Source organism: Gymnodraco acuticeps, unplaced genomic scaffold, assembly GCF_902827175.1.
Source record: "Gymnodraco acuticeps unplaced genomic scaffold, fGymAcu1.1, whole genome shotgun sequence".
Taxonomy (NCBI): Eukaryota; Metazoa; Chordata; class Actinopteri; order Perciformes; family Bathydraconidae; genus Gymnodraco; species Gymnodraco acuticeps.
In genome coordinates, this window is record NW_022989982.1 from 974433 (window position 1) to 987755 (window position 13323).

Below are 13323 nucleotides of genomic sequence, written 5' to 3' on the forward strand. Positions count from 1 at the left end.
GAGTTGTGCTGCGTCTGGTAGGAATTTACTGGATTAGCTCAGTCACAAAATGTGAGATGAACCACATTGTCAATCACCCTCGGGGCAGAGCAAGAGAGGAAGAGCTGTCAATCAAAGTGGGTCTTCAATCGTCCCATTCACATCGCCTCCTGGAATCAGTCTCTCCCGCTGACTGCTCTTTGACATTTAACGCACTGGGGCCACGAGGATGGAGAGGAAAAAAAACATCCTCAGATCCTCCCTGTCTTTCTTTCTTTCTCTCTCTCTCTCCGTCTGTCTGTCCTCAATCTCTGTGCTTTAGCAGAGCAGGTATGTGTGTTTAAAGTAATGACGCTGTTCATTTAGTGCCAGACAGCGCAATAGCTGTGAGAAATAACTTCAAAGCAGACAAAAAGTACTTCTTTAAAGTGTTGTGGCAATAAGGATTGTGCCGTAAAAACAAAATGGATTGCACATTGCGGTTATGCATCGTTTTCATTCTTATAAAACGCTTATGTTATTTTGCAAGGTTGGAAACATGACGTCCCTGAACAGTATCTCTGTTGGGCTTCCTGGAGATGCATTATGAAATCCACACCGTGCTCATCAATATAACGCCATGCTAAAGCTCAGACAATAAATGCACCCAATTTACCAATGGAGTCGATAAAGAGAAAAAGAATCTGAAAAACGGCTAATCTGCGGAACAGATAATACCCATCTGAAAGATGCTGGAGGATGAAATATCCAACTGCAGTTTGTTGTCGTTTTTATGTGTTTTGCTCTCCTCTTGTTTGTATTCCGGGGCCGCCGCCTGGCTCCGAGTGAGGTATACAGAGTCATTGCTCTTTTGGCTCCAGCCCTGACACCTTGTGCCCTCAAGTGTGGACTCCTTAGCCGCGATCTGATCAGCATCTTTATAGTTTATCAGCCTTGGGGTTCAATTTTGGCTTGGATGCTTTTACAAATGAACGCAATCACTGGTGAGCCTTCGCATCCTGATTGCATTGAGAGAAGCGGGTGGAGGAAACTTTAGTGGATTACCGTGCCACTTGAGGATGGAGCACAAACACACATAGAGGCCCGCATGTGTACCCCCCCCCCGCCCCTCCTCCCATTGGCACTCGCTGCTTGTACTCTGTCTTATTTCACTAAAATAATATAATTGTCTCCCGTCTTATTGCTTGTAAAGCCATCTTCTGTCCGCAGGCGATGTGTGTGATCAATGCACTATCTAACAGAATCAATTCTTCCAGGAATACCTTGTGTTTGTGAAATGATTCCAGGCAGCTGCAGCAGAAGACGAAGGCTGGAAGTGGGATTGTGTGCTACTAGGATTAGTTTAGTGACTTGGACCCTCCAGTTCACACTGAATAGTGTGGCGCTTCGCCCATTTCTCATGTTTTTCCCCGTGTGTGTGTGTGTGTGTGTGTGTGTGTGTGTGTGTGTGTAAAATAGGCTTCCAAGGGAATTCACATTCATATTGCCAGTTATGGGAATCATCCCTGAAACATCTTCTAAACTGTTTATTCCACTTGTAACAGCTACAGTATTTGGTACCCTTGAGATGTTTTCAACTTTGCTGGAAAATGGTAATAAATGTAATGTCATTTGTTCGGTAAGGAGAAACAGATTGTGTACATTTTACCGGAAAGGAATTTGTTCTTATCACTTCCAATATGTATATGTTTTTAAATCACTCCAAGTATCTATTTAATCTATCAACACTTGAAGTAATAAACATTATAGCGTTGACAATGTATCGAAAAAAGCACATATGTTTAAGCTAAGAATTACATAAAACACTCAATTCAACCCAAAAAATATCAATTTTATTCATAAAACAATAAAATACCAATGGTGAAAGAATGTATAAAGACTGCAACTTACCATCATTCATGTCTGCAATGCCTATCACATGAATGAATGAATGTCCCACTGCCAATCCTGTTCCCAGTGTGCACCCCTCCCCTAATTCTACAACTAAACAATGATATCAAAAGTGAATTATGGGAGACCTCTGGGGTGGATCGTGGAGAGTAATGTGCCAAAAAACTATTACAGGGGGAAACTATGGGAATAGACCCCCTCTGGAGGAGCAACAAAAAAGAAAAGACAGAATTGTGGAGCGGGATCAAGCCAAAGGGAACCATGTTGGCGGGTCAGGTCGTAATTGATTGTCTGTGGAAATCTATGGTGTTTCTCTCTCATATCTCCTGTTCTGATGTAGAAATTAGAAAACGTCCTGAGAAGCATGATTGACGTTGCTGGCATGTTGTTGTAATATAATGTAAACTACTGGCTTGGAGAGCCTTTAGCGAAAGCATTATCAGGCTTAATAAGCATGGAGAATTTCCCAGGAAGTACCATGGCATATTGAGTTACTTCTGCGCGCTGAAGGAAAAAAAAGGAGACTTTATGCAAATTCAGGTGCACCGTAGCAATTGTCATTCAGTTGTTTAGTCCGGTGGTTTAATTCGATTTGAGGGAAAACAGCAATGCCAAATTGTGTCGTTCGATACCATCGCTGCAATGATTGAGTTATGCGTTTGTGACTGGAGTTCGGTCTGTTGCTCAGCAGTTTCCGGCTTTAACTGAGAGAGAAGTCAGCACTGAAATCCTTTTCATTTCCTTTGTAAACCACATGTCATGTTATATATTAGCTGGATAAGGGACGTATGTGCCTTCATGCCTGTGCACCTTAGATGTGGCTGGAGATTTCCCCCCTTCCATTATTTCCGTCCCCTTTGCTTTGTTTACTCTCCTACAGTCTCATCTTCAAGTGTCTTGTTTTGTGTCTCTCCCTCTATTGCTCTCTTTCCCTCTCGGTCTCCCTCCACCCTGCCAGCTCTGCAGCGCCGGCCTCAGTCCATTCTTTGGGTAGCACAGGAAGTGAAACTGTAACACAGAGTTCACTGGTAATTGGCCACGGTCACGCTAACCAAACAGGAAGGAATCTGCAACTGATTAGAATTCTTCCTCCTGCAATAATAGTCCCCCCAGCTTCACCCCCCGCCCCCCCTACGAAATTAATTACATTCTGGGTCTATTCCCACTATTGGTTTTCCTGTTTTGAAGCTGCATTATAAAAAGGGACAAATCCCAAGACAACACAGCCGAGCTAGTTTTTCAATTACACACAGACGGGCTCATAAAGGGCTGAGGAAGCACAGACAGGCATCCGTCTAACCTCCTGTTCATCCGGACGGTCAGATCACTCAGCAAGGCTCAGACTGCTGAATAATCTCTATGGGCCACACACACACACACACTCTGTCAAAGGCTGTGTAGAATTAACTCAAAACAAATGTTGTAGTCGGGATAATTACTGTAATTTTTCAACAATTTTTAAGTCACAAAATAATTCTAAGATTCACCAACGTTTAAGTATAAAACAAACAATATTTGTATATTTATATAATAATAGTGTCTTCAAAATGAAGACATTTTCCAAAAGGCATGATTTGTTATGTAAGAAAAGTACAAACATCAGTAGGAGTGTTAACATTCAGAGTTGACTCTAAAAAGGTACATTCGTGCTCAAAATCCTCCACTTTAGAAATGTTATTGAATATTTTCTTTTTATCTGTATTTATTTATTAGCTTAAAAGATGCTATTCTAAGAAGTCAAACAATGAAGAACAAGGAGACCAGTAATTTCAATGTTAAACTTGGCATATTTTATTCTCCTCCAGAAGCATGTAAATGTGAAAAAATATATGTGCCAATACATTGTGAATTGTATGTAAAACCATATCTGTGTGTTGCCAGCTGGCATCAACACCACAGGAGACCAGGAGTGGACCATTTGTACGGTGTGCAGAAAACGTTCAAAAACAATCTGGTGTGAACGCTGCCCACCTGAAATTGTTTTGATGTTGCATTTCGAACAAGTGTACTCGCTTGATCTGACATATTCATTTCAACAAATGAGGTTAAGCACACAAGCGCAGCAGGACGCCACTGTGCACATGCAACGCTGAAATACTGCGGCGTTCAGCACCTTTCAAAATAAAATGAAAAATAAAATCATACCGATGCATTTTCATCTCATCTTCACAGAGAGACGTGGAGAGCCAGGGCTGCTTCAAAAATAAATGAATGCCTAACAATGTTTTTGATGTCCTATATTTAAATTTGTACGGTTACTTACATTACTCCTACTTCCCTGGTCTTGGAACTAATCCGATTGATATGGAAATGGGGTGCTGTGTTTCATGACAGAGTTGGGGAGAGGGGGAGAGAGGGAGAGCATTCCCAGGTTCGCTCCTACTCAAAATGTGCTGAAAACAGATTTTCAGAACGCTCTGGCTTCATGGTATTGGTTATAGGGGATTACACAAACTACTTAGAGCTCCACAATGAGCTTCTCTTTTCAAGCTGCAAGAAGTGCTTCATGCTGGACACATTCTCCACACCCCAGAGGTCAATCAGGAACAAATCAAGCAAATATTGTGATTGTGCCGTCCACCATCGATACACGTATTATATAGAATGACATTTGATTTTTTAGAATTAAAGCAGGAGGAAACTTTCTTGAAAAAATATTTCTGTATTTGTTTAATTGCACAGAGGAGTAGGTTCAATAGTGATTTAGAGAATTAGACTATAATAAATACATCGAAAAATACAAAATCCGGGCAATGTGAGGCAGTTAAAATTGTAACGTGCAAAACCTTTATATATTTACGGAAACGTTGCTAAGTGACTTAAGTCAACTTTAGTCATTTCTGTATTTTTTGACAGCCCTATAACTTTAATGTCAGTTTGAATGAGATTTAGCCTAAACTGTTCTTTCAAACTTCAACAATTTACTATACTAAAATTATATTTTACAAAGTTTACAAACCATGATCATTAAATAGCAATATTGTTTTTAATTCACAATCTTGTAAAACATTTTTTAGTTTTTGATAAAGTTTTTTTTAAGCAGTAAATATTTTTAAAAATCGGTTGTTTTTTTGGGCTGGATTACCAACATAAATCATTTATTAAAAACATTAAGATCAAACTAAATAATTGTGTTAATATAATGAGCTGACGTAAAAACAGTTTGTCATTTCTGACAAACTAGCTAATCTGCAGCAGTGTTTCCTAAAGCGCAATAACATAAATCACACACACACACACACGTGGTATGCAGCTTCTGCAGCAGCAAAGTGAACCAATATCTCCCCGCGCTTCCTGCTCGCTGTCCGGGCAAATCCTTATCAGCTGCAAACTCTTCTTTTTATCTTAAACTGCATTTAAAATCGTCACTTACCAATTCCCCCTTCTTTAGCTAAACAGCCATTCAAGCGTGTGTTGTCTGTCATTGGGGTTGAAAATTGGGGAATGGGCTGGAAATTGGAACCACCGAGGATGCCGTCCTGGAAAAGAAAAAGAGGAAATCAAAGTTAAATGAGATCATGCATGCCAAGAGAATGTTTAACCAAAGGGCAAAAAGGAAGCTGGAGATAACAGAGAAGAGAAAAGCGCTTAATGTTGTGTTACTGCAGTCTGTTTGGAGTTGTGTGAGTGTGTGTGTTTTCAGAGGGGGTGTTACTTGTCAATACACATTTAAACCGTCATTTCGTACATCTGTGTGCAACTGCATCTCTTTAAGTAAATACATGATACTTCTCAAGTATTTGATGACGCATCTGAGTTTAACCTTACAAGAACATGTATTGTGTGTGCATGTGCAGGTGTGTTTACAGGTGACGAGGGGCCCCATGCACAAAAGTTCATCCCATAATGCAGTGTGTTTGAAGTGGTGCACCACAAACAATCATCCTGTGGTTGTGCTGAGCCGCGTTGATGCAGATTTCCTACGCCAAGTTCACTTCAAAGACTGGAAGCCCGGCCCCACCCAGAGCCCAGGGTGAGATGATCGACGGGCAGATGCTTTGTTTTAACATGAGAGGACATCGGAGAGAAGGCAGCACCGAGAAGAACGGGGGGGGGGGGGGATTTGACTCAAACAGTACAGTATAAGATTGTTTAAAACACAGCATTCCTAAACTGTGACCATGTGAAAACTTACTTATGTATAGTACACATACATCTGTTTGGTTTACATACTTATTTATATAATATGCAGTATTTTGTTCCACTCTACGGTATGTTATCTTACATCCTGCCCTATTTTATTTCTATTCTTTGTATGACTTAAGTATATGGTATGTTGCACTTTTTGGGAAGCTTGGGTCGTTTTTATACATATATATTTTGTAATGCCTTAACTACTTTTTTGCATATGACAATAAAGCTTTTGAATAATTGCATAAACGAACCCCCCTCTGAAACAAGCAAACAACCGAGACTGTGTAAAGAAAAAGGAGGGAACACGTGAGAGTCGCTCATCAAAGATAACAAAGGCAGCAATGAAGGTGTTTTTATCTGATGTATGATTAAAATCCTCTTCATCACCAGAGCTGTGAATAATCCTTTATCTTACGCTGGCCTCTCAGCTGACGTCTAATCTCTGCTTGTTGTTTGTGCTCCTTCTCCACCGATGGAATCAGCGATCACGACGGACGGACGGAGCTGGAATGGAGTACGTCTGGATGCTGTTTGTTTTATTTAACTGGGCATTTATCCTCCCAGGTATTTGTGTGTGTTTGTGTGTGTGTGTGTGTGTGTGTGTGTGTGTGTGTGTGTGTGTGTGTGTGTGTGTGCGTGCGTGCGTGTGAGCTAGGGAAGGAGAGTGATCATGACGGAGAGATGACAGGAGAAAAGTTTCCAGTTCTTGAGCTGAAGAGTGGGAAACATGTCAAGGTCAGAACACACGCTCTTCCAAGGAATGAAGAACAGATATGATCTCGTTCTCACGGGCCTTGATGTGGCTCTGATTCGAAGAGAATGACTCACCAAACGTCGATCAATCAAAGCATTTTATATAGTATAACCTTCATTTCTTGCATTATGACTGCTTTTGCCGGTTGATTCCATCCAATTGCTTTTCAGCCATGCTCTCTCCTTCAAAAAGACGTTTTTATAAACTTAGCGAACCTACCTAAAAAAAACACAAGTTGTCAATTATACACAGGGTGATGTCATGTGAACAGAATACCTGTGGGTGTGCACCATGTTCTCACTGAATCACTTGGCGCTGCGCTTTATTTCTTAATTCTCATCGCCATGAAGCACTTCAGAAAGAATATCAACCCAGGAGCGATATTTCCTGCAAGCAAAAACTAGTTCAAAGGCATTTTTTCCTCACTTCCCCCCCCCAACCCTCAACTTACTGTCCTGGCATCTAGACAATTTCCAATTTGCGATGACTTTTTTTTACAAGATTTGTTCTTTTACTGACTTTGTAGCAGCACTGAAGCCCCCCCGGGCCAGAGGGTCATATAACTGATATGTGCAGGAAATGAAAAGCATGTTTTAAAAGTGAAAATTAGGTTTAATTGCGGTGTAGGGTTCAAATGTAAATCACAAATGACAAACTTATGAGACTTTTGCATTATTTAAACAAGTACTGTATAGTAAGTTTACGATTTTGTTTTAAATATTATTGGATAATTAAAGTTTATATTGTGGATTTTCTCACTTACTTTTTTTTTTCCTCACTTACTTTTTTTGAGCATTATGTATATTTATTAGATTTTGACATGTGTCAGACAATGAGAAGCACATGCTCTGCTTTGATTTCTTAAGTCAGGTATTTTGGTCTAATAAAAACAAACAAGGCTCCAACTTGCATACAGAAACACATTTTGAACGCGTCCCTGACACGTGAAGATAACCTCCGTTCCATTAGCCCCTGACAAAGCTCTCCTCACACCTTATACTCCCTGACTTCTACATCAACGCCGATCGGAAAACAAGGCCAAAGACGGGAAATAGAAACGAACGTGCGAAGTGTCCTTGGAGTAACCAAAACAAACGTGAGTCCAATTTCCTCCTTTGTCACTTTTCATAGCTTTACACTCAACTGGAGAGCTGAGAAAAGAACGTGTTGTCGGCCTGCCTGAAACACTGGCAGCTCTCCTGCCCCGTGTGTGAGGCTGACATCCAGTTTCCTGAGTGAAGTCATTTCCTCAGTAGACGTTTTGCACAAACACAGGACTAATATCCAAAAAGGGGGGGGGGGGGGGGGTTCAGGGGCACTTGAAGGAACGGGCTGACGGCAAACATTCACCTTTAAATGTAATTCCACCCCGCGCAGATAAGCCACTCAGTAGCCACGGTTAACTGGGAAGATATTATGATAAATTGACTTTTATTAGTATTTTCCCCCATTATTCATGACAATAACAATACACTGTCCTCCGATGGTAATGGCGCATGTGTGGATGCATCACTGGCAAAGGCGAGGGTACTTATTATGGAAACGGTGCCGTGATGAATGTGTTAGAGCAACTCAAACTTAATCTAAACTGCATTACATGTTGTTTTGAATATACCTCGCTGATATGCCCGTCTTTAATCTACTATCAAGTGCAGGCAGCAGAATTGCTTTAGTCTCAGAATTCAGAGAGCGGCGGAGAGAGGCTTTAAAATACTGTCTGTGAGAAATGCAAAATGTATGAATACCCCCCTCACATCTCAGCTTGATTTATGTGAAATAATAATACACTATTTAATGCTTAAACATAGCTAGGAGCGATCCCTGGCTATCAAGATGTACAATGGAGTAATGGGGCTGGAAGACAAATCACCTTGTGGACTTGTGATGCTTATTTAAAGGTGCTCAGGCAGATATATTAAACTATATGTAATTGTACACTAACTCTGTGCTGTAGGCAGAGGCGGCAAACACAGGAGGAGGCCGGTCATGATGCAGATGGAGTGGTGTAATCAATTTGACTCAAGCATCAGCATCCAGGAGGGGGGAGGGAGGGAGGAGACTGGGGGAGGCTCTTCGATCTGCTATCTTGTCCTCTTATTTATGTTTAAGCCTTGATTCAAACAGCTTTACTTTTGAAGTGTCAAACAACTTGTATAAATAAGGCATTTGCATGAGATGGAGAAAGAAAATCCCACATGCAAAGTTAATGCTGGCTAACTGGGTGTGTCTACTGTAAGTCTTGGCACAAGGCGTGTCACTTTAAAAGAAGAGGTTCAAACGGAGCCAGTGGTCCCAGGGAAAAGTGATTTATGATTCACTGATTGCCTCATTTAATTAAAGTAAATGGCAAAGCCGGAGCGAGGCCAAATTGTCCTGATCTGATGAATTGGACCCCGTTTTACCACCAAAAGCAGGTAGGGTAAATAAACAGGGTAATTACAATGGTAAATGAAGCCTGTGTGAGCGAGCCCTGTGGGCTGTGGGCGGCTCACCCAGGATGTACTAAAGAAGTGAACACCAGGCGTTCCTGTAACTTTCTTTTATCATCTTCCCCCTGTTTCTGAGGCGCGGACATGCCAAGAAAAACACACTAGCGTACACACAGACACCTACGAGGGGGCACTTACTCTCACTCAGTGACACACAAACCGCAGCGCTCCCCCCCGCACCCCCAGCCCGGTGCGTTCATGTACAATTATAGCTACGGTGATCCACAGGTGTTGAATTCTTCTGGCAAGCCATAAAACATGATATGCATGATTTGTGCAGTCAGCCAGGTCTGTAATTTCATTCTCCTTTTCTTTCATTTTCCCCTTCCTGGGCCACACGATCCATTTTCCTGCTTTATGAGAGCGCAGACACCCAGAGAGACTCTCAGGATGATTACATGCCCCCCGTGCCATGGGGGGTCTAAAGGAGCCAGCCTGAGAGCCGTGTCAAACCTGGGTGAAAACCTCTATTTGAATAAGGTTTTGAATATTTGAAGTGCTCCAGGTGTGCGTCATTTATCCTCCCTAGACTCTTCGAGTAATCAACTTTTAATATATATTTTTGAGCCACTTACTCCCCACTTATGCAGAACGCCGCCATACAGTACGAGCACTGAATTGAGATCAGGACACAAGCCGACACGGTCCTGTGAGTGTGTGGCAAAATAAATCAAGCATACCTCACATGGCTCGTGTTTTTAAGGCTATATTCATGTAGGCATATGCAGGCCTGATGTCACAGCACGAGGGTCTGTTGGCAGAGGACTGCGATGTCCTCCAGGGGAAGTAAACAAACTCGGTCGAAGTGTGGTCTAAACGTGATCAGGGTAAGAGGTAAGTCCTCTGCTGTGGCACACACACACTTCCTAGGTATTATTTCCACACCTACAGTATAAACGCCAAAGGAGGAAGAGTAAAAATTGAGTTTGTACATATTAAAACTGAGTCATTATTATAAATCTGATCCAAGATTCACATAAGCGCATTTCTAATATCACTCTGAGATTTACCATTGCTTGCCATTATCATAAATATAATGTTAATATCTATGTAAATAACTGCCTCATGGATTTAAGATGAGCCTATAGTAATCGCAAAAGGATGTGAAAAGCTAACTGGGCCACAGAGCACATTTTTGCATATTTGCACAATTTCAGTGTTTTTGCAAAAACCTGTCAACAAAGAGACCTCCCCCAGCGTCAATCCATGAGTAAATAATATTCAGACGTAAACACAGCACTAATCCTGGTGTGTGATTGACATTTCATATCTGTGACAATACTCCAAATAATTAAAAACACAAATCTTGAAAGGTAATAGCTTCTCAAATCCATTAAGTAGTTAAAGGTTATGAGGGAAAAACAGGATTATTGCTCACAGCAAAACTCGTAATTAAATGAGACTAATAATTTGTTTCTCAATCCCTTTCTCTTCATAAGCAGAGCGCAGGTTAAATGAATGGGCAATGAAACATGTGTGTCATTTACCGTCACTCTGAGGAGACAACAACCCCCCCCATTTTCTGTCTATAAGTATTAGTGCAAAAGCGAGTATGGTAGATTGGATAAGCAGACGTACAATTCCTGTTAAATTGTTTGTTTAATTACTTTTTATTTTCCTTTTCTTGTGGGCACACTTGCAAAGAGAGATGCTTCCCCCTCCTGGCTGCTCATAAGAAAGCCAAAGAGTCCCCGGTCTCCTTCCTGCCCTCGGTGCCACCTCTGCACTCCTGTGTGTGGACACACTCGTTTCACACAGGTGTGTATCTGTGTGTGAATGCAAGCAACCACATTAGCAGTGCAGTCACTTTGTGTGTGAACCAACACTTCTGTGAATCCTTGGTTGACTCCTGCATTAATATACACTAAACGAATGTATTCGTATACATTTGAAAAAAGGTGTCATTAATAGGGCTAAAGCTCTATGCTGCTAAAATAGAAAAAAGTGGAAATTCATGACATGAGCTGCACTGCTTCCTTCCCCTTGTGCCAACACAAGCTGTCAGCTGATGGCAAATATCTAATACAGAAATAATAAAGTATATTATAATAGTTGTTAAGGAAGATGCAGTTGCTTAAGTGCAGTTAATGTATGACCTGTTATTTGTGTTGCTTTTCTTTTAAAAGTGTTTTTAAGTACTCACTTAAAGCAAGAAGTTGGTTGAAAGAATAGGTTTCAGTCAAACTGATTCTCATGAACTAAAAATGTTTTTGTTATTACTTCTTCTTACTTATAGAATAACATATTGGTGGGAAAATGCTAAAAAGCCTGAAAGGAATTGTTTTAATCCGACAAATTTGCATTAATTACATGAGCTTTTGGCCTATACATTTTAATTAAAAAGCCCAACATTTTGAGGTGCTAAATATTAATATTTTGTTTTTAAACATGGGTTTTAATAATTATTCCATTATTTAAATTGTTGCCACATTGTCAATTGTAATCGATTACTCCACTTTTCAGCTGTTGTAAAAAAAACATAGGAACCAAGATTGGATTTATTCACTATCAAGTCAGCAAATACATTAAAAAAGGATTTCTTAAAATAAAAAAGCGTTATAATAATCCTATAGGGCTGCTAGTATTAGTACAACTGCGGTTTGAGTTCCTGTTTTGAATTTAGCAGCCTGTTTACTGAATGTAAATTGACCCTCACGCTGATATGAAGCCCCCCTCTGATGGGGAAGGCATATTAAATGGCTGAATCTAAAGAGGTCCGACCCAGCGTGCACCTCTTGCCCTCTGATGACAGGGAACAGATGATCTGAATTTCAAACATCCACAGCCACCGTGAGCCGGTCTGTGTCTGCTCGCTGGTCACTGCAGGCAGGGAGGATAGGGGATGGAGGGAGGGGGGTGGTGGAGGAGTGGAGGGCGTGAGACGAGGGGGGAAAGAAAAATGTAAGGAGCAGCAAGCCTAGCAGATCAAAGAAAATAACATGGGAGAGGATATGAGTGCTTTGAGAAGTAATATAGGCGAGATAGCATCTGTTTTCCGTAGCATGCAGGAGGCTTGAGACGAGCCCAGGAAGAAGACAACGCAGAGCGGGTGCACTTTAGCCGCGGATAAGACCAAACACAAATGGGTTATTAAGAAGCCCTCAATGTAATATCTGGCTGACATTAAAGTGTCTCCTTTTTCTAAATGATCCTCTGCCAGGGTTAGGGGGATTTTTGATGATACTAATATTGAATAAATAGTATGAAGGATCATTATAAGGGAGTGGATGTTTATATTGAAGAAGAAAAACACTGTTATTTTATCAGCGGGGACTTAACTAAACCCAGAGAAGGCCTGTTCTGTAACTAACAGCTCCAAAACAAACACTTTGATGCCTGTTGATGATTAAAAAAAAAAGGTAGAATCTTCTGAGTCTCATCTCTACAATAACTGGAATTGAAATGGGCTTTAATGAAGAGGGATTGCTCATATTTTTATTATGTGATTTATTGATCGGTATTTAACCCTGTCTGTGAGAAAACATAAAATACATCCTACATATTGTGGTTTAAGGATGAGTATTCAACAAATGCTAAACTCTGTGCAGGACACTCACCCGGTTGTCTATTTTCATTTCTTTGGTCCATATAGTATATCAAAACCATTCATAGGTCGCGCTCCCATATGAGCCTCCTGAAGATTGAATAATGTCCTTCCTGATCCGCGCTGCGAGAGGCCATATTGGATCCAGATTTCACTGGTTCAAAAGTCATTTCATTTCTCCCCCTCTTTCTCTCTCTCCTTCCCACTCTGCTTTATTTCTCTCTGTCTCTCTCTGCCTGCTTTATTTATTGCAGGTCCAGTGGTGTGGTACAAAGCCATTACCCGCGCATATGTACCTTTTTGAATAATCAATAAATAATTATTTTATTATTTAATAGGATCGTATGGGGGGAAAGGAAATGGGTTTCATTACATAAATCCATCACGCTTGATGAATGGGTACACTTGTAAAGTTGGACGGGGGAGAAGGGGAGAGTGTTTTGGACGTCCTGCACTGCCTGGCTGAGCACTTGGTTGTAAATATGACATTTTTGTCTCTTTGGGACTGTCAATGGAAGTGCAAGGGGAACCGG

At 41.0% G+C, this 13323-nt stretch overlaps 1 long non-coding RNA gene across 1 annotated transcript in view; it reads right to left on the reverse strand.

Moving 5' to 3' along the window:
* The window catches only part of LOC117543580, a 66736-nt gene that overhangs the window by 51447 nt on the left and 1966 nt on the right, over positions 1-13323 (reverse strand). The window contains exon 3 of the long non-coding RNA XR_004568579.1: positions 5243-5348. This is a non-coding gene — a long non-coding RNA (uncharacterized LOC117543580). The remainder of the gene's footprint in view (positions 1-5242; positions 5349-13323) is intronic.